The sequence below is a fragment of the Cupressus sempervirens genome, chromosome 3 (genome assembly GCF_028749045.1).
Source record: "Cupressus sempervirens isolate cs-2001-9-10 chromosome 3, ASM2874904v1, whole genome shotgun sequence".
Classification (NCBI taxonomy): Eukaryota; Viridiplantae; Streptophyta; class Pinopsida; order Cupressales; family Cupressaceae; genus Cupressus; species Cupressus sempervirens.
Window position 1 is genome coordinate 400,059,564 of NC_143120.1, and position 25,730 is coordinate 400,085,293.

Consider the following 25,730-nt stretch of genomic DNA (forward strand, 5'->3'; position numbering starts at 1 on the left):
GATTTTGTGAATGATGTAGAGAAAGGAGACACACTACTTGTTGATGGTACATTCTCTTGTGTTGGCTTGAAAATTCATTTATTAGCTGAAAAGAACAGAGTTACTAATGTTATTCGCAACATTTTCATAGATTTCTATTTGTTATCGTTATTTGAATTTCTCTAAGGAGGATGATGTCACTACAAGTGAAGTCAAAAATGTTAGATTTTATAATTTGTGAAGTAATCGATGGAGGAGAGCTTAAATCACAATGACACTTAAATGTGCATGGAAAAAGTGCTACCCTGCCTTCCATTACAGGTTAAGACCATTTTATCAACACTCAGGCATGCATAGAAAATTATATTTTTGTTGCTTATTGACATGTACATCTCAATCTGCTTCTTTCTTAGGGACTTTGATTTCATTGTGATTTCCCTTTTTTGTACCTAATATTGATTGATTGAAGTTACCTAGAATATAATTGAATGATATGTTTATCAATCTTGAAATATGTGTAATATTTGTGTTTTGTTGTTACTTGTATATGTGATGAGTTGTTTTGACCAACACAGCATCTGAGATAGCTTAATTTTCTATTTGATAAAATCTATTTCTTGTCTTCTTTTTTCGCAGATAAAGATTGGGATGATATTAAATTTGGAGTTGAGAATGGCATAGACTATTATGTTGTTTCCTTTGTTAAAGATGCTAAGGTGGTGCATGAGTTGAAAGATTACCTTAAAAGTAAACCTTTAAAGAAATTTTTTAACTTTCTAGTGTAATATAATCCTTTGCATACAGTATTGGGATTGATATAGCATGTTACCATAATTTATATTTTAAATCAAAATTTAAAATGTGATAAAATATCAATGCATTTGTATTTGTAATTATGTGAAGGTTGTGGTGTGGATATCCATGTGACTATGAAGATTGAAAGTGTTGATTCAATAACAAATCTTCATTCAATTCTTTTTGCATCAAATTGGGTAAGTACAATCTCCCTAGATCAGAGGTTTTAGTTGGATAAGTTGTTACTTTATGATTGGTGATATTGCTTTGACTGGGGTTTATAAATTATGTGAAGTCATGCTTGTCAAGAATTATATAGAAAGTTAAATGCACATGCTACTTTGTTTACTATTTAGTCATGCATGTATTTGTTTGGATGTTGGTGCTTTTCCATTGTTAGTTTTTGATGGTTTTTGTACGGCTTTGATGTAAAATACAAAATATAAAAGCTTTACTTGTGAATATGTTATAATCTTATTTAAATTGTTGGCAAGGACTATGAGCTTCAATAAAGATGTTTTTAAATCAATTTTTTTGATTGTCTATCATTCAATGAAGTTAACTAAAATGAGACTATCATTTAGCTGCCTGATTGATTCCTAGCTATTGAGTTTTCAAATTGTAGTTTCCTCATAGAGCTCAAGATGGTTCTGTTAAGAAATGAGAGAGAAAAACTTAAACGTGGATAGTAATATCTAAATTGACAATTTGAAAGGAGGGATAGATATATTCTTTATGCTATAATTTTCACATGAAATAAATTAATGTGATTTTTTTCCTGTGTGAGTAAAATCTGTGAGGCCATATAGCCTTTGGAGATTTTTCTAAATGTGACATAAGTTGGTTAAAATGGCATAACTCTCAACTGTGAAAATCTTGACATCTTCCTCATTCTAAGATTGTTTGCTTCTAATGTGCATTTTAATGTCATCACAACTTCTCATAATTGATTGTACTAGGTACATTCCCATGCAAGACTTGTTGGTATCTTATGCTTATGAAATTTTAGTGTATTTATTTAAACATGGCATTCTCTTTAGATTCTACTATCATAATTCATAAATTTGACATTAGTTTAATCTCATAAATTATGCCTTTGTTATCTTTGTCCTATCCATCTTTTAGCTTCACAACAAAGGTCTTAGAAGTTGTGAACTATCTAGAAACATTTTTTTGCGAGAGGAAATGTGCTTTTTCGATTCCTAATAGAGATGTTGTGGCATGCAAGGGCTATGGGTATTTTTGTGCAGCTGTCATACGATGCATGGGAAAAGATCTTCTATTTTCCATAATTTGTGTCAATGCTACCTTGAGAAGAATTTAAGGTTAGCTTTAGGTTCATTCTAGCTCTGATTCCATCTTGTCACCTTTTGTTTGGGTATGAGATGCCAGATTTTGAATACATAGGATACAAGTTGGGTTTTAAAAGCTAAGAAACATTGTCTTACAAGTTATATTTCAACAACTAAGAAACAATGATCTTATTGTTTTCTTAATTTTTACCTTCTTTTGAACTTGGTATCCAAGATTTTTTGTTTTGTCTCTTGTAAACACCACTTAAGAGTATTTCGCTAGTCTCTAGCATATATCACACACCCAAATATTCAATCGGCTTAGTTGAAGTTGAAAGATACCACCTAGAGGACTGACCAAGACAGTCTCCCAAACAATAACACCCTTGTCTTTTGTCCCTATTCAAGTAAATATTTAGCTTTCCAGATGTCCAAAGTCCATATAGCAGTTTATATATCAATCTAATTAAACTATGAATGATCAGGGTGACTGCAAGAAGTTCGATCGCAATTCTGCAGAAGTTAGATCTGCAAAATTGTACTTCTCAAAAATAGGTACCCGATTTTTTAAAAATTGGGTACCCGTTTCTAAAATTACGCTTCGGGCACCCGAGCCAAATTTTAAAAATTGGGTACCTAATATTCAAAACAGATTGGGTGCCTGAGCCGCTTAAGCATCGGGCACCTGCCTTTTTAAGAATCGGGTACCCGAGTTTTAAAAAATTGGGTACCCAATTGCTTAGAAATCGGGTACCCAATTTGTAAAAGTTTATATAAGTGCTTTTTTGGCATTTTTGAGGTCATTTTCATGACCTCAAAAATGGGAGCCCGATTAGAGATGCATATGGGAGCCCATTTTTCAGCCCTATCGACTACCCCCTTGTTGCTAGTTTTTGATACATAGGTATTTTAATACGTTTTATACTATTTTACTTTATTTTTTTCAATTTTCAATTTAATATGAATGTTAATTTATTATTTTTTCACTTTTAATATGTACATAAAATTGTAAATTTACATTGTTAATGAACTTAAATGTTTAAATTTTTGTATTTGTTAATTAAAATATAGTTTCATAAATGTTTATTTAAAAAATTATTATTTTAGATGTTTTGAAATGTATTTAATTTATGTATTTATTACAATGTTGAATGATTAGATTAGATGTAAATTTATTGTTTAAACATATAATTTTACAAATAAATATAACCTTGACCTAAAACCATATAACCTCGACCTTGTTTTAACTATAATCTCAACCTAACCATATAAAAAAAACCCTAAACATATATAAAATACTTAATCACATAACAGCCCGCTAAGGGATCCAAACAAAAAACTTATAGTATTTAAAATGATTTTACTTAAATTGTATTGTAATTTGTTTCATGGATAAAAAATGGATGATGTAAACTATTTTATAAATGTATATTCTTTCAGCCTTTCATACCCTGTGACACGTACAGTGGATGATTGTGCATTCCGAATTAATTTGCCAAGTGGCATTCAAAACAAATGTACATAAATTATTTAAATGGATTGAACTAAAGTAGTTAATATGAACTTTCATGTGGATGTGTTATTTATTTTACATTTAGTAGTTTATAATTATTTAAAAATGAAATGTAAATGTGCTCATTAAGGAATACAATCTATTATGTTTTTTTATAAATGTAAATTATTGTATGTATGTTATTGCTTGCTTAGTAAAACTTTTGATTAGTTCTTTGGATCCCTTGGCTGAGCGTCATTATTAGTTCTATAATGTCAATTTGTATTGAATTTAACTCTAATCATAACCCTTACTATCATCTTAACCTTAATCTTAATTTGCTAAAACCTACACCAGGTAATATATAAATAATTAAATAACTTTCCTATCTTACCTTGAGTACTAATTTTATAAATGTCAAACCCTAAGATTGAAAGGTAACCCTAGCCCTTAACTAATTAATATTATACTTATAAACCAAATTGAATTAAACCATGATCATAAACCTAATTATATATCCCAACTTAAGAGTAGAAACCTTGAATTTAACCTTAAAAATCCTTTCCCCAACCATTAACCAAATTGAACCATTACCCTAGAAGATTGAACCAAGTTAAACGTTGACCTTAAGACTAAACCAAATCACCCTAAACTAGAACTCAATAATATATTGAACACTTTAAAACCAAATTTAGCACTTTAAAACTTAATTCAATTTATTAACTCTTGTCCTAATTGAAACCTTAGCATGTAAACCTAATCAAATAGTACAAACCAAATTGAACCCTAATCCTAAAACTAATTAAACATTGATATCAAGGTCTCAAAATGATACATCATAAAAAAATTAGAAGAGACTTGAACAAATCAAGCATCTAATTAAGTAACCCTACTTGACCATCAAGAGGTGGAGGTGTCCACATCAGTGCAAGTGAGAGCCCAGACTAGACCCTTGGATGGGTAGCCTAAATTTTTATTACCTTTTCAGAATGGAAGGCCACATAAAAAAATATTGCCTTATTCTATAAAAAGAAATACCCACCCCCTAGTGATATATATAGTAAAATCTTTTTCCTAATTTTACTATTAATTTTTTTGGTTAGAAGACGATGATAGTTCAAAATGATTTAGAAGATAGGGATAAAATGAGAACCATCATTCCTAGAATGAAGATGCATTATTCCAAGTGATAAACCCATTTCTATCATAAATCAACTCCTCCATCCAAAAAATTAGTAATGAGAAATCCCTACATCAAGTAATCAATGGAGGGCTCATAAAATTGATCAAGTGATCAACAGAGGGCTCATAAAATCCCTAGGTCAAGTAATCAATTGATCTCCAAGGGGAGATAAGAATGTCATTAAAAATTAGAGATAGGACACTCCTAAATGCATATCATACAAAATAATTATTGCCAAGGTCTTAGCCTCTAGACTAGAAGATATCCTACCCAAGATCATTAACCCTACACAAAAGTGTTTTGTTAAGGATATTTATGCATATTGGAGAACTTGATAACCTATTGGAAGACTTTGGATTGAGAAACATTTCTAGGATAGATTGTAGGCATGCTCAAGTAATTGATTATGAAAATGTCTACAAAAGGGTGTAATGGAGTTTCACTATGATGATGTTGCAAGCCCTCCATCCAATATTAAATGTCAAATGGTGTCCTCTCTTATGATTGGTATCAAGGTTTTAGTAAAGAAATTAATGGGGTTAGATCATAATTTTTAGGACTCTCTAGATCAATTATGAAAGGGTGTCCTCATGCATCCTCTTTATTTTTTATTGTTGAACATTGACTCATTACATTATCTCCTTAGAGATAACTAGTTGCCTCTAAAAGTTAGAGGATCTACTCTCCAAATAATTAATAAGTATCTAATGTACATAGTTTGTTGATAATATATTTGTATTATTTTTAAGCTAGAAGAGTGCAACACGAGTCATTTAATGATCAAATTGGACCTCTTTTCTTTGTATCGGGTAGTAAGATTTATGTCTCTACATCTATCTTATTGGGGCTAAATATTGAGTCCCCTACCTTCTGTAGTAAATATGCTATTGGATGGAGATTTCATAATTAAGTGGTTAGGCACCTAGGGATTCCATTTGTAGTAAACCCTAACATATAAATGAAATGTGTCTTTATATCAACAAGAAAATCTTTGGAAAACTCAATAGCTAGAACTCTAATTATCTCACTTTGGTTGGTAGAATTCAAGTATGTTAAAAGATTCTCTCCTTGAATATTGGGTGTAAGTTTGTCTTCTTCCTGCTCATTTTATTTAAATCAATTTGGTCTTCTATATAAATCTATTAGGACCATTTTGTGGATAGCCAAGGGATTACTGTGGCAATAAAATGGATAGCCAAAGCTTCATAAGGTAATGAATCATGTATTATGATTAGAATTAGGATTATTATATGGTTAGCGATAGGGTTCACATGTAAATTAATTCATTACCTGACATGATCTACACTTATAATTTGCATTAAAAAGCGGATAATAGTTAGGATTCAAACTACAATCATAAATATTTTTTAATCAAATCATAATTCTATCTCTAAGCTTTTATTAGATAATTCTAACCTTAACTCTCATCTTAGGACCGTAATAAATATCCAAAATAGGTAAATATAATTTTAACTAAAACCATAATCCTAGGTAAGTTCCCTAACATTAAAGGATCGCAATCATTATAATAATCTTAAGCTTAGCCATCATGAAAACTGTTAACATAAAAAAATTGTAAACCATAACCTTGTCATAATCTTAATTTTGTTTAATCCTAAGACATGAACATGTATAATCCATAATGAGTTCATATTTAAAAATTTAGTATTTAATGTTTGATTTGACTTAAGTGTTTAACTTTATTAATTTAATTGATATGATTTTAATAAAGATATGCGCATTTATATAGATCTATTTGATAAATTTTAGATTTACATTTTATTAAATAGTAATTTTGTCATGTATTATGTTGTGATGTGTTTTATGTTTTATGTTGTTTAAATATATATGCAGATTATATTTGATGGACCCACCACCACCCCCTCCCCCTCCCATACCCCCACCTCTGCCACCTCCATCTCCACCTCCACCTCCACCTCCACCTCCACCTTCACCCACACCTCCACCACCCACTACAGATGAGCTCTGGGAGACCATGAGGTGTAACCTAAATGACCTCATGAGTGATATAGAGGCTATCCGACGTGAGAGGCACCCACCCCCCCACCTACTATGTCTTGCAGATATCATGCAAGGTGTGGTTGACTCCATTCATCATTTTGATTTAGACATTGATTCATTTAGATCAAGGAGGGAAAGCATGTGTGCCTTCTACTCTGATGGCTTATCATACAAAGAGGTTTATAACCTGCATATAGGTAAAGGAAATTTTCAACATTATTTTGTAAACCCTAAGACAAGTGAACCAATTAGTGATAAGAAGCCTCACATTTTCATTAGGTGGTGTACACATCCGTGCATAGTAGCACATTTTTGGGAGCGGTGGTGGATGGTATTTGACCATCCACCACACGCTAACCATGAGGTGCCCATGTACTTCCTTAGGAATTTATGGGCTGAGTTTGAGATGGGTTTGAAAGCCAACTATTTTGATATGAAATCATTTTAGGGGGTTGGTAGAGGGATGCCTCATGATAGGCCTAGGGCAAAGCTGAGTGACAAAATGAGAAACCATAGGCAAGATGAGCCCCTTGTACCTCTTCCTGCACCTATTCTTCCTTCTCCTCACCATCATCATTCAATTTCATCTGCTTTTACTCATTTGAGTGCCCTTTTGAGCAATTTAGTATAGCAGTGGATGTAGGCAGTACATGCTCTCCCACTTGGACATGTTTGTACTAGCTATGGAGGCATATGCACAGGCCCCCAGAACGATCCTGGTGCGGCACACGATGGCCATTATGCTAAGGGTGCAAATTTTGATGATGATGTATACGCTACCCATGGTGATGGTAGTGACAAGATAGACGTGTCATCATTTATTGACCTCATGTAGCAGGGAGAGCCTGGAGAGAGTCAAGAGCAACAAGTAAAATTTTAATTTCAATATAAATATAAAGTGCACATAATTATTTACTTTCTACATACATGTGTAATTGTATTAGCTATATTAATTTGTACTTTTCAAATAAGAGAGGATGGATGACACTGTTCCTCCTAGGAGGTAGTATAGTCTTTTTTCGAGACCTATAGATATTGGCATCCCTTGAACGGTATGCACTTTGAATTACACTATAAAAATGTACATTCAAATTTGAATTTAATAACATGTGCTCATATATTCTTTTTATTTGATTTTTTAGGGATTGTCTACATCTACAAATACTGATGTTAGTACAATTCCTACTCCATTTACCACTGAGGCACAACCTCAAATCATGCAGTATGAACTTTTGACTGAAGATAAATAATTTGTATTATTTTTATGTATGTACATTATTATTAACTTATAATTTGAACAATTTTGACTCACATGTATATATATTTTATGTGTTTTGATTTTACGAACAGGAGCATGGATATCATACTCATCCATACAGGCCTCGGTATAGTCTATGTTTGACTCCATCTTATGATTATCATGCTAGCATACCTGTAGAAACATTTGTGACATTGGCTACCACTCAGGTATGATATATACATTATATATACATGTTTAATTTATAGTGTATAAAAAATGTAGTGTACAAATTATGTACTTTGTAATTATTCATGTATATTTAATTTTGACTAAACATTTATGTATCCATAATTTTAGGACTATGTCACCACGAGTGTTGCTGAGAGCACAGGACTTAGCCAGATGGAAGTACCTACATAGTCTTTTGAGGTTAGTATTGTGATTTATGTGCATAATGTATAGTTCATTATGCTCTAAAATCAAATTTAAAAAATGTATGTATTGTAAATTACAGGACCTCACCATTGCTGCATTTGGTAGTTTTGACAGTGCGCCTCCTCGTGTTACTAAGGGGCACCCATCTCATGTGGCATAATTTATTTTATTATTTAGTGAATATTCAATTTATTTGCAAGCTAGATTTTGAGACCCATTTCAATTAATCAAGTACATGATGAGACGTGTCTCATGTTACACAGGGTGATACATCTACCTCACAGGGTCTCCAATATGACAAGATGACTCATATTACACATGATGATCCATTTGAGTCCTCTTCACGTGGAGCAAAGAGGACATTCAATCAGATAGATTAGGTCTTGTTGGCACCTATAGATTGTGTTTTTATGATGTATATATATTATTTATGATGTATGTACACTTTGTGTTAGGATTAAAACTGTATGTTAGACCATGTATTTTTTCACTTCATAGATCATGTTATGATGTATGTTAGACCATGTACTATTTTTTTACAATTTCTTATCATGCTTGCGTATGTAGTACATATATTACTATTTTTCACCATGTTTTAAGTATATTCAAACCATTTTCTTTATTCTGACATATTTTATTCATGAACATATGACACATTTTGTAAGTATATATGCAAGATGAACAATAATTTTAACTATCTATAGAGCATTATTGGATAAATATCACATCAAATTTATGCATTGAGATTCATACAAATAAAATTGACCTACTCAATTAAAAAATGTATTGATAACGTACCTAATAATGTATCATAAGTGATCTTAATGTGTTGTTTGGTAATGTAAGACTCATTATCACCTAATAAGACCTATTATGTGGTATTAAACATATGAATACCTATCATAACCTATAACAAACATAATGACTTATTAGGACTCCCATGTCCCCTTAAGACACACATGTATGCATAACGTACCTAACAATTACATCATAAGTGATCTTAATGTGTTGTTTGGTAATGAAAGATATAATCAACACAATGAATACAATGAGTAATGATCTAACATATAATCAATAAAATGAGTAATGATCTTTAAATTATCATGTGCAAGTGACTTATTTTTAATATTACAATCAATTGTAATTTGAAACTTCAAACAAACATTAATTTAAACATGCTTGAATGTAAAAGTAATGGAACAAAATAGGAGGTCATTACTTAAATTGACAATTAATTTATAATAATTTATCGAGTGCACATACCTTTAACTTTCAAATAGAAGTAAACTCTCATTTTGTAATTAGTTTGTACAACATATTTCACAATATATGTAAGACAATGTCAATGATATATTTATAGTTCACTGAACTCATTTGAAACATAAAATTGGTTGAACACATCTCTTCAAATGAGGTCCTATAAAATAAAAATGTAAAACAAAAACACACATGTTAATAAACACATAAATTAATATTCAAGGTATCTGAACTATGTAAATATATATGTGTAATTTGTATGTACTTACTATGTGAAATTGCACAAGATGTTGATGTTCAATCCACTTTAACATTTAAATTTTCATAAATTGTAATTGAGACCTAAATAAGAGGTATATAAGTTCTCTAAATTGGTATTGACAACACAAACATACATGTAATTAAATTATATAAGTACATATATATAAAAATAATACAATAATGAAAAAACTTACATGTGTTTGATTTAAATGTAGTCATCCCACTGTACCATCTGCATCCTCTCTCTTTTGCAATGCATCTATGATTGTCTCGTGCTCGTCCATTGAAATTGTTCATAATACCTTATTGGTGGGTCTCCCTTTGTATCTTTCTAATTTGATATTTGTTGCCACAACCAAATGAGAATAGTGTAAAATATTCTTTTCGGTTTGGTAGTCTTCAAATGTTGGTAAACCATTTCTTCTTGTTAGGTATCTACGTAGCCAGGTGCCAGCTACAACAACAGACCCGATTGGATACTCAAAACCATCATCGTCTACTTGACGACATGTCAATTTTTTCTTAGGTTCCACACATCTAGCTAGCCAATACTCAGTCTGTTCATCATTATCACTAGGTGCAATAATAGCATAAACATGTCCTACAAGATAAGATAAATTATAGAAACACTTTAATCACTCATGTACATATGCAAATTATATAAATTGAAACATGAGATCACAAAAAATATAATTAAATTGTGCATACTAAGTTCTATGAGGTCTGAAACATGATCATAGTCTTCTGATGCAAAAGTAACATTCTGGCCTTCACTTACTATATCATCTTCAAAATGTGTCTCAGTAGGTGCTAATGATCTTTGTTGCCACTCTTCAACCCATTCTGTATTCTCACATTCTTCCCATTCACCTGCAAGAAAAAATTGACAAAAACAAGCAAGCTCCCTAATCCATATAGTCCAAGTGTTAGAATATGAACTCCTAAATGAATGCCATTTAGCTGAACCACTAATTGTATCACAATCATATCTTGAAGGGATATTATTTTCTTCAACTAGGTAGAAGAAATGTTTGATTGTAGAGTTTTGACTTGATCTTGTGTATAAATATTTGCTACACCATTCGACAATCTCATGTGCATTTTTGAATTTATCTTTTTCCTCAAATTTTAATTGCTCTCTACTAAGGACTCTCTTCACACATGCACCGGCACCATCATGTTCTCCTTTACCATGTCCAGCCTCAAAAAAACTCCACTCATGTTGGATGTTAGTTTTCTTATGTGTCCTACTCAACCAATAGAACATTCTAGCATTCTTGAATTATCCTATACAATTATCTGACCATATCCAATGTTGTGTCATTTGAACTTGTCTCTCTTTTAAATTATCATAAAAGACCTTGAAACAATATTGGACAAACTCAGATGAATGGAGTTTATTATCACTTAAATAAAAATGGTACTCTCTCAATATTTCTCGATCCTCCTCTGTACTATCAAGTGCATGCCTATAAACTATATGAACATAAATTGTTACTTGCACTGAATTTTAATATTGTGGTTGTACCTCTTCTTGCAATGCAAGCATGTAGTTCTCTGCAAAGTCAACAACTAAAAGTATAGTACCAATTGGAAATGTATTCTTACATATGCAAAATTTTCCATCAAGCCATCTAGAATATTGAGAGTGTTTAACATAATTTGGTATGATCACACTCTTAAACTCATCCATAAATGCATGACAACTAACTTTATCTGTAACTAGATCACACCTTCTTCCAAACTTCTCGTCCTTCAATGGATATTCAATTAGTTTGAATCTTTTTACCTCAACTAATTGTTGTCCAAAAGTAGTCAAAGCATTTTCATGCAAACATTCAACTAACAAAGAAAGATTGACACACATATCACATGTACTAGAAAGACATGCTTTGAAAAGAAAGTATTGATCATTAGGTCCCTTACAAAACAAACCTGATATGAAATCTTTTATAGTTTGAGGTGGTATTTTTATACCACATTCTTGCAACATTTCTTTACTATGCATGGTACCACGTATAAATTGAAATACATCATAATGGTAACGAATTTGAATATGAGTTTTACAACAACATGTGATTCTTTCCTTGTTAATCCTTATATACCATGGTTTACACTTTCAAAAGATCTTTGACTAATGGTAATATTTAATACCTTACCATCTACAAATTTTTTAAACAATTTAGTTTGAGTCATGTCCAAAAGGTGTTTAGGATGTGGATCACATATTTTTTTCCCAATTCTCAATTTAAGAACATCTCTTGAATTAGGTGATACTCTTGTAATATCATGCCAAAAAATTTCAATCAAACTTTTGATTTCACTAGTAAGTTTCATATCATATCTTGGGAGTCTACCACTAGAAGTCCATAAAATATTTGCTGGATCACATTCAAAGTTAACCCTTCTCTTTACAACTCTTTCTAAAATCTTACGATTCACATTAAGATATCCACTTATGTTGGTAATCAATCTTTTGTCAGATGTTGATTTGTTAACTAAAGCTATTGTTATTGCTCGTCGTGTTGCATTCTTATCTTTAGACTGACTTCTCTTTTCGATAACATCAAAGACACTAGCAACAGTGGATACAACTTGTTTTAAAGTCTCATTTTTATTCTTGGGTTTTGTATACATTCCCAACCTTCTCATTACTTTTCGCATTTTAGACATTTTAATTAGTTGCAACATTAGCTGACATTGAAACCCAAATTTCTTATTATAAAAAAAATGTCTGTACAATCTATTAGCATGTGTCCTAATTTGTCTCCATGAAACCAATCCCTCAAGATTATCTAACACATCATCAGGAATATGAAAATTATGTTCAGACACTTTACTATCATCCTGACATGTTTGTTCAGTAGTTGGTGTTTCTATGTCTACATTCATGCAATTTTTATTTTCAGACACTTTACTATTTTCACTATTATTTGGGATTTGAATATCATTTTAAAATTTTCTTACCATTTCTTTCGGGGTAGGCGTTTCAATTGGATTATTTTGTGCATGATCGTTTGACAATTGCTTCTCATGAAGAAAATCTAAATCATTTAAATTGTAACCTGCTTCTAAAAAATCACCAATTTCATCATGAGAGAAAATTTGAGGGTTTGGAGACACACCTGTATTGAACGCATGATTAGAATGTGCACCTGAATTTTCTTGTATTGGGTTCTCTTCTTTGACTTCTTCATCCATCGTGGTATCCTCAATGTCTTTCTCCTTTGAAACATTGTTTAAGTCTCTATTTCTCTATCTTCTCTCTCGTTGATGTTGTGCTTCATTCTCTTTATTTGTTGCAATCTCCTCATCTATCAGAACTCTTGCTTTCTTCTTTCTTCATTGTTTTGATCCCATGTTTGCACCAATTTTGAATTTGAATTAGTAGCCTGCAAATTATATAAGAGGACAAGAAAATATAATAAGCATGATGAAATTCAACATTGCAAGTTGAAACTGTTGTTCAATCATTTCAATTATTGAAATTGGGTCAGTGGGGCAGCTTTTGGGACCCAACGGGTACATCAGAAATAGGTACCCAATTTTTTAAAAATTGAGCACCCGATTCTTTAAAAATCGGGTACCTATTTATAAATTGGGTACACAATTTTTAAAAGAATTGGGTACCCAATTTTCAAAAAGTTGGTGCTGATTCGTGAGATATGAGCGGGAATTTGGTATGGTTCCCGACATTTGCATGGGATTTTGCCTTGGGGAAAGGCATGGCATAGGCTTGGTCCCAGCAAGCCATGTCTTTGTGCTCCTTTTTTTTTCTAAGGCATTTAATTGACAATTTCTGGTATTGTCATAATTTTTTTATAGTCATTCCTATTCAATTTTTTGATGAGACAAAAACCCATTATAGGTCTTGCTGTTCTGATTTCAAAAACATAAATTTTATAGTTTTATTAGTTTATTTTCTATTTTTCCATTATTTATTAATCAAAACTATCTCCTAAACATTAAAAAGTGACATTCACTAAAACTTTAATAACTTTTTTATTTTATAATTTTTTTTAAATTAATTTATATGTCATCAATCTACATACAATTCTTTTGATGTTAAAAAAAAAAATTGATAAAAGTGAGATTTTGATCAAATTATGTGGTCCGTACACAAGAGGTTTTAAAATTTACCTTTATAGCCAATTAATAATTAATAATAAAAAAATTATTCAATGCAAAATTAAGAAAAAATATTTTTATCAATCTTAGGTGTATTAGGTAACTCCCTTTAAAAGGATTTGCACAAATTCATTTATTTGTGTCAAATTATGGTGTTCGTACATGAGCATGGTATGGTCCTAATACAGCCATTTTGAAAAAGTGGTTTTTAAAGATCCATACCAAAAAAATAATCTATCATATGGGTGCACAAATAAATTACATATTCAAAAATTAGATTCCGACCACTAAAAATTCTATCTCTGAAGTTTTTCAATATTCAATCTCTAAATACCTCAAAGTTTGACATCAATTGATCAAAAATTTCAAAAACAAGAAAAACATTTCCACTTTTTGGCCAAAAGTGAGACCCAACTTCTTGCACTAACCCATCATGCATCTCTTAGTATTTAGGGCTCCACTATTTGTCTAGACACCAGTGTTAGAGTGTAGAATTGTCATGGAGTAGTGTTTCTGCAAAATAGTTTGTTTTCTCGGTCTATAGGATCTCCATTCTTTAGTACATGTGTCCAGTTTTGTGATTTGTAGAGGGAAGGGCACCATTCTTTAATGCAAGTGTCCATTTCTGATGGCCATACAAGGTTGGAGCACCCAGATATTGTGCAAGTAACCTCTAGTGGTGAATATAAGTTGTGTGTCTTTGTCCTAGTCTTTGTCCTGTAGAAGCATCCATCTTGAATGCTAGTGCTCCATTTGATTCTCCAGAATAAAAAATTTCTTGGATCCTTGTTCTTGTGTTTCTATTCCCTTTTCTTCTATCTGCTACTAACTACAATATACAATTGTATAAGCTTACAGTTTTATGAAAGTACTTCCTCAGAGGTTTTTTGATATTTATATGCTAGTGGTCCCTTGGACATTATTGAATGTTTTCTTTCATTTGGTTTATTTATGACAAGCATTTACACACTGCTTGCATGTGAATGGTCATAGCCACATTCATTTTTAGCGACACTCATTCAAGTTATGCATGTATTGATTTTTTTATGGTATTTTTATGTTGTTTAGGATTCTAACAGTTGTCTCTTCCTTCCTCTTCTTTAGGCTATGGTAGCTCAAGGGGATCTTGGAGCAGAGCTTCCTATCGAGGAAGTTCCTTTACTCCTAGTAATTTTATAGAGTTTTTTATCATCAGTTAAAATGTTACACATATCAATGAAATTTATTTCTTGAATTTTGTGTTTGCAACCATTCTTATTGAATTCCATGTTTACTACCCAAGATCAGGCTAATATTTCAAATCACACTGGGTATGATGCAGTCTTCCATGTTGACACAAGCAGTGTTAACTTGGAAGGGCTTTCTATGCTTCCCTTATCACAAGGTGCACCTTCTTCTGCCATGGAAGTCCAACTAGATGCTCTTGGCCTTGGAATTCAATTAAGCTTCTTGACATTATTCATCTTACATTTTAAATATTTGCAAGCCAAAAAAGCAAAGATGGAGGCCAGTTTCAAAATGCCCTCTAATTTGTCATCTTGCTTGGTTTTTTAAGAACTTTTTAATCCTTCATTGTACTCATAATGCAATTTCCTAAATAGAATTTAGTTTTCACTTGCTTGATTCAATAGAAGAGCAGAATTGGGTCTAGAAGAATAGAATTTAGTGTTAAATTGTTAATTCAGCCAGTTGTAGAGAACTACAGATTACTTAGCAATCAGGTTTGGAAGCCTATCATTGGATCCATGATGTAACTTGCAAGAGTGAATGGCGGGTTTAGCATTTAGACTTTGATCTATATTTTAATTTATTTTTTATAATTTCTAAAATGAAAACTACTTTTATCTATTTAGTATTTAAATTTTTGATATTTTTTCATAGCAAGTTAAATTATGATACTTCTAGAACTAGAATTTAATTGTGTAGTTTTTTGGTTAAATTTGTTGGTCTATTTTTCATAAGTAATTAGTGATAAGAACCCACTTAACTGATCCATAATAACTTGTCCATTTATTTCCTTCCTCTTTATTTGTCTTTTTATTGCATCCATCTACTACCATCATTCTCATGAGATAGATTCTTGTATACAGCTACTCATGAGAAATGTGTTCATAAATTCAACTAAAAAGTCATAGATATTTATATACAACCAATCATTTATTCATGTAAATGAATCAATAGATTGGATTCAAAAACTATATAATTGAATCCTAATAATTGTCTTATAGTTGGAATATATTTATACATAAGTAGAAAACATCAGTCTATAGTAAATTGGTACATATGAAACTAAGTTTAACTATGAAAAGCTTTGTGATGCACAATTTGTTTGTTAAATCAATATGTATTGAGAATTGTTCTTTTTATTTCTTACCAGGCCAGTCTTTTCTTGAGAGTGGTAGGGGAGTTGGAGGAAAAGCTCACGGAGAACATCAATAAGCTAAAGGCAGAAATGGTGAAATTGGAGGAAGCGGGACACATGGCAAGACTAAGAGATTATAGAAATAGATGTGTGAGGATGAAGATTGTATACTATGATGCCTTCAAAGAAGTGATTTTTCAAGGAAGAAAAAGAGAAGCTAGATTTTCATGCCAACTTTAGCAAGCTTAACCTTGTTGCCTTTTATGATAAGTTAGAAGATATGGTGGAAATCAGACCAATGGGGATAAATATGTTGGGCAATGGCTTGATGGGTTGAAGCATGGCCATGGAGTCTACAGATGGGTAGATGGGAGTTGTTATATGGGGACCTGGAGTAAGGGGCTCAAAGATGGGAAAGGTACATTTTATCCTGCATGTGGCAATCAGACTAGGCTATGCCACCTTTTGGAATCCTCGCCTTCCAACGTGGATCAGCATGATGATCTCTCCATTGATGAGAAATCTTGTTAGAAGGAGAGAAGCTCTTCTATGTCTGATTTTGAGGTTTATTTGAATACTTCTTATGCCCCTAGCTCTGAAACAACATCCTCAAAAACCCTTGAATTCAAAATAGTAAGAACCTTTTCCTTTGATGGGATAAGAAGCTCAAGTAGTGAGGAATTTGATGATAATGATGAGGGTGTCAGAACTTGTGATCCCGAAATTTTTCCTATGCAATCTACTGTAAAGAGAGAATATGCTCAAGGAGTTTTGATTCATGAGGTATCTAGAATAAATGTGCCTTCCAAGGATGTGAAAAGAGGGCATAAATGGTACCCAAATGAAAGTAAGAGACTGGGTGAAATTATCTATAAAGGGCACAGAAATTATGACTTAATGCTCAATCTGCAATTGGGAATCAAGTTCGCATATTTATTTGCATGTTCATGCATATGACTAGTGACTTGCTCAATATTTTACATTTATATGGATATGCCTTGTAATTTTTATTGATTTTTCTAACAAGAAATTTAGAGTCAAAGTAACAAGAGAATGACAAATGTATGTGTAATATTTGAATGATGAAAACGATATGATTTTAAAATGTGTATTTATTTTTAGTCAATTTCTTATTATTTAAGAAGACTGTATTGAAATATACTATTGAGTTTTTGTGTTTGTCCCTAGACATATTGGATTCACAAAATTTTGAATTTGCCACACTTGGTTTTGGGTGTACAAGAGATTTACATTTTAAACACCATGCATACTAATTTAGTCTCATCTATGCAATTTTTGCAATTAGTCGAAGAAAGTGGGAGTTATTGTTCTTAGTTTATTTGGCAATTTTTGTCAGCATCCTTAGAAATTGATGCATCTTTGTATCTTAAGATGCTAGTTGTAACTAAACAATTCCTTTAAGCTATACATTCAGCTGTGGTAGCCAACTAGTGCTAGTTGTAAGGTACACAAATTTTATATTGTGGGATTCCTCAGTTTGCCTTAATGTTCCACAGGGTTTCAACATCCTATTGTTTTTCTTTTCTTCATTGTTTACCAATGTGACCATTTTACAAGTACTTCTTTGTATGCTACCAAATTACTATAATCATGTTCATACTTATGAAATCACATTGATCACTAAATTTTTCAATCTACATAGTATCAAAGCTAGGAGGACAAAAGGTATTTTCTATACCTTCTTACTCTGTTTTCCATTTAATCGTTGACATAATATGTCAATTTTTGGTAACTAGACATTATTTTCAAAATTAAACATGGTGAGTGGGCTTAAAGTGGCAAGTTGGCAAGCCGACTTAGCGAGGCCACTTAGAGATGCGACATGGCGAGCTGACTTGTTGACCAAGCTCGATGAGCGAACCTCAAGATTGACCTTGATGAGGCACTTTGGTGGGGCGACTTGATGATCAAACTCAAAGAGTCAACTTGGCGAGCATACTTATATACACCCCACAGGAAGTACGTCTGTGTTTCATAACAGACTGGTAGTGCAAGAAAATGTGGGGTACTTGTCGAGGTGCAAATCTTCAATTATTTAACCAATTAAAGTAATTTATCTCAACATATGGCTACTAAAGCTATTCATCTAGACAACATGATGAAGATGAGTGGTTAGTATGTTCTTCAAGTTCCTTTCTAAATTTTTTACTATGAATTTGTTCCAGTTGCAATACAATATTTTTACAAACATATTTCCATGGATCCTCAAACTTGAGTTTATAGAAGTCTTAGCAAGTGCATCGTTTAAGCTAAATTTCTCTCATGGATCATATCTTACAGCTATCAAATTATATATCAGATTTGTGTGATCTCCATTAGGAAATTTATGACAGGTCTTGCCTAGATTAATCACAACTACACACATTTGTTAAAACTATTGGATAAAAGATAATGTGAAAGGACTAACACCATGCTGTAGAAAAACTACATATGTTGGGTTGTTTATTATTTGTTTCTTTTTTGTTCATAAGTAAAAATGGATCTGTCATGTAACTGTGCACCTCAAGCATAGTTATTTTATTATTGCTTTTTACTACATAGTATTTCCTGGAGTTTGATATATTTATAAATATTGTATGTTGTCAACATATTTATTCAATGGTTGTAAGTAGTAACACTACCTATGATTATGAGATTCATGCTTGCCTTATAGGTTTTATGAGATTGGTGTTGCAACTGCTCTATATGCAAATGTTGGATATTCTCAGTCTAATATATTTATTGCTTTGGCTCACCCAGGATGCAGTTTAGTAGGCCTTTTTAATCATTGTATATTTCGGTGGAAATGATTCTTTGGATCCTCACCCCTCAAGATTAGGTCCTCATGTACCACTTCCTGAATACATTGAGAACATTAAGAGAATGGCAACCTATCTCTAGGTACAATTTTCATTAGTATTATGTGTTTAGATTTCTTCAATTTCCTTCGAAAGATATAGATATTTCAATTTTTATGATGAAAATTATCTAATTTGACTTTGGGGTAAACAAATTACGACCTCTTAGAGTTGACATGCTTGATTTTTTAAAGTTGCCCACCTGTTAATGAAGATTTGATTAGTAGTGCTTCAAGGTACTATTCTTCTTGTGTGTGTGTAATGGTTCACAATTTCATGATTTTGTAATCTACCTATTTGGCCTAACTTTTTTGGATTCTATAGTAGTATTTTTGGTCCAATAGTATGGACAAACGAATTGTGTCATTATTATTCTAAAGCCTGCGTGCAAGTCTGCAAAGAGATGGGTGTCAACGTTATAGATTCATTACTACACTTAGGAATGGGCTCATCTTCAATCTTCAAAAGATTGAATATGAGTCCATTCCAGACTATAGTAATGAACCTCAAAGCTCCTTCAGCGTGAGCTTATCATGTCCTTCAGAAAATCTTTCTGAAGCTGCTCTAACATTGTATCCTTTAGACTTTAGTTTATATCTGCCAACAACAAGACTACTTTGCATCATTAGAATCATAAATAAGGAATGCAAAGGTAAGATTTTTTGGGTTTTTGCTGAGAAAATGTTGATATTAAAGTAGGGGGGTTGCTTGGAATTTTATGCAAATTTATTATGCACATAAGAATAAATTGAGTTTGAAATGATATATCAGTTGTTATCTCATTTCAAAATGTGGTTAGCTTTAGGAATTCTTTTATAAGATGTTATATGAAATGATTGCTAGCTAACACCTGCCAAGGAAACATAACTTGCTTCTTCCAACAGTGAATTTTTCTCAAGGTTTTGGCATTGTGAAGTGTAGCCTAGTTCTTTATGTGCCAATGGCAGTACTGAGAATGCTAAGAGATGGCATGGTTACTCTCGTTGATGTTATTTCTTTGTTGCATTATATGAGATTCATTACTACACTTGGAAATGTGCTCATCTTCAGTCTTCAGAAGATTGAAGATGAGCCCATTCCGAGTGTAGTAATGAATCTCAAAGATCCTTCAGCTTGAGCATATGATGTCTTTCAGACAATCTTTCTGAAGCTACATCAACATTGTATCCTTCAGGTGTTTGATTCTTCATCTTTCTTCTTTATTATTCTATAGAACAATTCATATGGTTTAAGTTTTTTAGCATCAATTTGTAATTTCAGTCAAAAATCTCTATATATCTTTTCTTGCCAGACAGGGTTGCTTAGTTTTTATGTAAATGTCTTTTCTTTTGTAGCTTGGACTTGAATTCACCACCAATGTTCTTTATACTCAGCCAACAACATATTTGTACCAAGTATAGTGCATTGTAATGGTATTGTTCATACAATGTTGGTGCTTACTCAAGAATACTATTTTTATTTAGTTTTATTTGCCAAGTTTCCTTTTCAATTTGATTTTGAGCTGGTGATGCTTGAGATTCAAATGCCTACAAATACTTCATGCAGTGTCTAGTCTCAAGCCTTGATCACTAGGCAAGCTCCTAGCTCTTATTATAGTTTGCTTATTGCAATGTCACATCCAGTTTGCATGTGATTCTACTGACCTAAGGGATCCTTAACCACAAACAACAGTAGTATCCTCTGCCCAAGATAATACAACTTTGTTTGGTTTTAAATAAGAAAATCCCAGCAGCATTATTATTGAGGATTTGTGTCTACTCAGAAACTTCTTATCTAAGAAAGCCTTCCAGAGGGTTGTGAGCTTCTGTACTTCTCCTTTACATCAAAGGTTCAATGCGAGCATGTCGCTAAGACCCTACCCAAGGTTACAAATGCAAAGTGAACTAGTTTTTAATGCTTGTCACTAGTAGTAAAGCATGTTTTATTAGCCCATTATCTTGTTGGTTCACCTTTATTTCAAATTTAATGTAGGGATGAGGAGCTTCTTGGTCAGGGTCTTGCATTGAATGATGAATTAGATCATGTGCTAGGGAAACACAACTCCATTACTATAGGGTTCCCTGTTACATGAAAAATAACAAAAGAGAGTAAATCAGAATAAATTTGGTAACTTTCCACATTTCAAATGTGAATTATACCTTTGAACTATTGCATAGACAGAGAGAGGGGGGTAGGGTGTTGCAGAACTATTGCATAGCCAAGGAGACAACAAAGGAGCCTCCTTGTCTCCCCTACCCCCACATGTGAGAGAGAATACTATTGCATAGAAAGATATGTAGGCAACAGAGAAAGAACATGCACTAGAGTTTTCCCTAAACTGGGTGTTCCGAAAGGTAAATAACTAAGGTTGTTCCACTTGTTTATTTTCATATTTTCCATTTGAATGTATGCATTAGAATCTATTATCAATAACTCAGCATAATATCTATGTTGATGACTTTGTCCATTGGAATTGGAATGTGGAAGACAGGTATGTGCCAACATTTTATTCTATTTGAGAGCACATGCTTTTCCCTCTTGTTTTATTGTCTATGGCAATCCAAATGACTGTTAGAAAAACCAATCTCAAAGTTCAAAATGGTAGAATGATAATATCTTCATGAGTTGATTTATAATCTTGTGTCGTTTACATTGAAATATAAGTATAATAGGTTAAGTTGTAGGTTCAATTCGGGGAGGGGTTAGGGTACATCTTGTTTGTGAATTCTTTTAATTTTTAAATGTAAAGAATTAGTTTTTGGGTAGATTGTTATTCATGATCTTTGCCTTTCGACTGGTCTATTGGCAATTGCTTTGCTAACATGGTGCTTTAGTGCTTGATATACACAAAACCTCTTGTAGCCTATCTAATCCATGGATCACATTCTCAAAAAAGTATGTTATCATTTCTCAGTAGATTTATCCTTAGCCACAAGCATTGCAATATTAGTTGTGGCTTGCAAAAATAATAACCTATACTATTTTTTGGGTCTGCTCAGGTCAGAAGAAAGACTAGTGCTTCATGTGTGAGCTTGAGTTTCTTGTCTCGAGGGTGAGAGGAGGAGATGATTCCTTATCACTAATTAGAATACTTTCTAGAATTAAAAGCATTGGCAATCACCTTGGATATGGAAAACAGGAAGATGCTCATGAGTTTTTGAGGTAACATGAATTACAAAGTGCTTAGAGTCTTTCAATTTTTAAATCATACTGACATAGATCAAGATAGAAATGCTCATAGAAAGTATTATTTAAGGATATGCTACAAATTATGTGCACACAAAAATTAATCTCCATTGATGTGGTTAAACATACTTACATGGCACACGCATGCATGCTCGCATGCACACGTGCACACACAGATTGATATCTTGTTTTTCTTTTTCCTTTTAGATTTGCAGTTGATACTATGCAGTCGATATGCCTTGATGAAGCTAGTGGAGAGGAAGCCATTTATCCAGTAGCACATGTTACTGTGTTCATTCAACAAACATTTGGTGGTTATCTTCAGTCAAAGGTGGTGCTAATATTAACTTTAAAATGCAAAAATGTCAATGAACAAATACATGTGATTTGTAGATTTTGATTATAAAATTTATTTCTGTATAAGGAGTTCAAATTAGGGGAGTTGGCCTGGTGAGCTGGCATGGCAAGTCGACTTAAAGTGGCGAGTTGGTGGGGCAAGTGGGGGTGACTTGGTGAGCTAACCTGGAGAGTTGGCTTAGGGGACGGACTTGGTGAGTGAACTTAGAGAGTCAACTTGGTGAGCATACTTCAATTGTCAGCTTAGCGAGCTGACTTGGGGAGCTAGCCTGGCAATCTAACATGGTAAGTGGGCTTAAAGTGGCAACTTGGTGGGGCAAGCTGGTGAGCTAACTTAGTGAGGCCACTTAGAGACGCAACATGGTGAGCTAACTTGGTGAGCAAGCTTGATGAGCGGACCTAACAATTGACCTTGATGAGGCACTTTGGTGGAGTGACTTGATGACTGAACTCAAAGAGTCAACTTGGCGAGCATACTTGCACTAGTACATTTGGGTTCATTTTTTGACCTTTATTGGTCGAATTTCTGACCCAATTTTTGACCAAATTCGACCAACCCATTGGTCAAAATTTTTTTGGTTGAAATTTTGACCGAATCACTAGTACATGATCTATCTCAATCATATAACTAATTATATATTCTTCATATTAGTTATTGTCGGTGTTTTTCAGGCATTCTATAAAATAGTTCACATGCCTTGCATATGATATGACATTTTGCATGCATCCTGCACTCTCTTTCATCTAGCTAATGATGGATTACGCAGAGTCCTCTGAAACCATGATGCTAAAAAACACACAATCAAATCCAAAATGAACTTGCACTACAAATGGATTGTGGAAATCTGATATTGGTAAAATTGCATGCATGTCTACCAGGACAATCACAACTTTAACATACATTTTTCCTAGTAGACATGCATGCAAAATTAATAATATCATATTGCCACAATCCATTTGTAGTGCAAGTCCATTTTGGATTTGATTGTGTGCTTTTTAGAATCATGGTTTCAGATCACTTTGCGTAATCCATCATAAGCTAGATGAGAGTGTAGGATGCATGTAAAATGTCATATCATAAGCAAGACATGTGAATTGTTTTATAGAATGCCTGAAAATAATTTACACCTAGCTGTTGGTGGAAATTTCCACCTTCATTGGTCAAAATTTCCACGTATGTCTAATTTTTTTTTCCACCTTTGTTGGTCAAAATTTCCACCACATGCAAAAAAAATTTCTACCTTTGTTGGTCGAAATTTCCACCTTCATTGGTCAAAATTTCCACCAATGTCTAAATTTTTTTCCCACCTCTGTTGGTCAAAATTTTCACCTTCATTGGTCAAAATTTCCACCAACGTCTAAATTTTTTTTCCACCTTTCTTGGTCAAAATTTCCTCCTTCATTGGTCAAAATTTCCACCAACACCTAAATAGTTTTTCCACCTTTGTTGGTCAAAATTTCCACCAATGTGCAAATTTTTTTCTACCTTTGTTGGTCAAAATTTTGACCAATTCCTGTTTGAACGCATACAATGGCTTTGGTAGGTTTTTGACCAACAGATTGGTCAAAATTTTGACCAACCAATGAGTTGGTCATAATTTTGACTAGAAAAATATTGACCAACAGGTTGGTCGAAGTTGGTCGAAAGTTGGTCAAAAATTGGGTCAAAAATTTGACCAATAAAGGTCAAAAAATGAATCCAAATGTACTAGTGCATAGTAGATTTCCTACATGTCTTGTGTGCCTCTAGGATTAGATGTCAGTTTGTGTTTTAACGTTTGAGTTAGTATACTTTTAGGATTCCTGGAGTTAAAGAGTATTTGTGCTATGTGATTGATAGCCTTTTTGGGACTTGAGATTATATCCTCAGCGTGGTGGGAGTGGACCATTTAGGTTCCACGTAGTCGAGTGGTAGTGCTTTTTCACTCTTACCATTTGAGATCCATCTGAGACACCATGGCTAATGCATTCTTGTTGGCATCTATCTTCATTTTGTTCTCAGATTATGATGGTGGACACGTATCCTTACATTGATGATTAGCATATGATAGATGATGTTATCTTATGCATATGTTGTAGCATGTTATATTTCTTTCTACATATGATGTAGTATGTTTTAGGAGTGGCATTCCTACTATGATAATACCGATGATCTCTTTGGTGACATGGGATGTTATGCACGGAGGGATGGCTAGGGCCCACGATGGTCTAGTGATGCTATTTACGGTTGGGAGGAACTGTGCACTTAGTTAGTTGTGTTTATGATGTATGGAATATGTTTTCATTTACTTTATTGCACTTGCATTATGGATTAGAATAGGATGATGTACTTTATTTTCACACATGTATATTCTTTTAAGTCTTTCATACCCTGTGACATGTACAGTGGATGACTGAGCATTCTGAAATGTAATTTACAAGGGACATTTCGAACAAAGTATATTTTTTTAAGGACATTGGAATTTTTATGATTATTTCATGTGGATGTGGTATTAGATGGAATTAATATTAGTTAATTTAATTGCGATTCAATGTTAAGGGATCCTTAAGGAATGTAACCTGTTATGTATGTTTATGTATACTTTCAGTTGAATGATGTTATTTCTTCCACTACTATGTGTATGTTGTGAATGGTTTAACTTTCATGTTTCAAAAAAAAAAATGCTACCAAACTTAGTGACTTTAGGTTAATTCTTTTGGATCCCTTGGTGAGGCATTATAGCTTCTGGGTTTGATGTGAGAATTTTGGCATACACAATGACACCCAAAAGCTTGATAGCAATATCAAAATGATTTTTAAGATTTAAAAAAGCATCTTGATTGTGGAAAATTATAGTATATGCTATATAAACTAAATAGAAACATAAGGAATATTCTCATATGTCTAGGAAATAAACTTCCTTC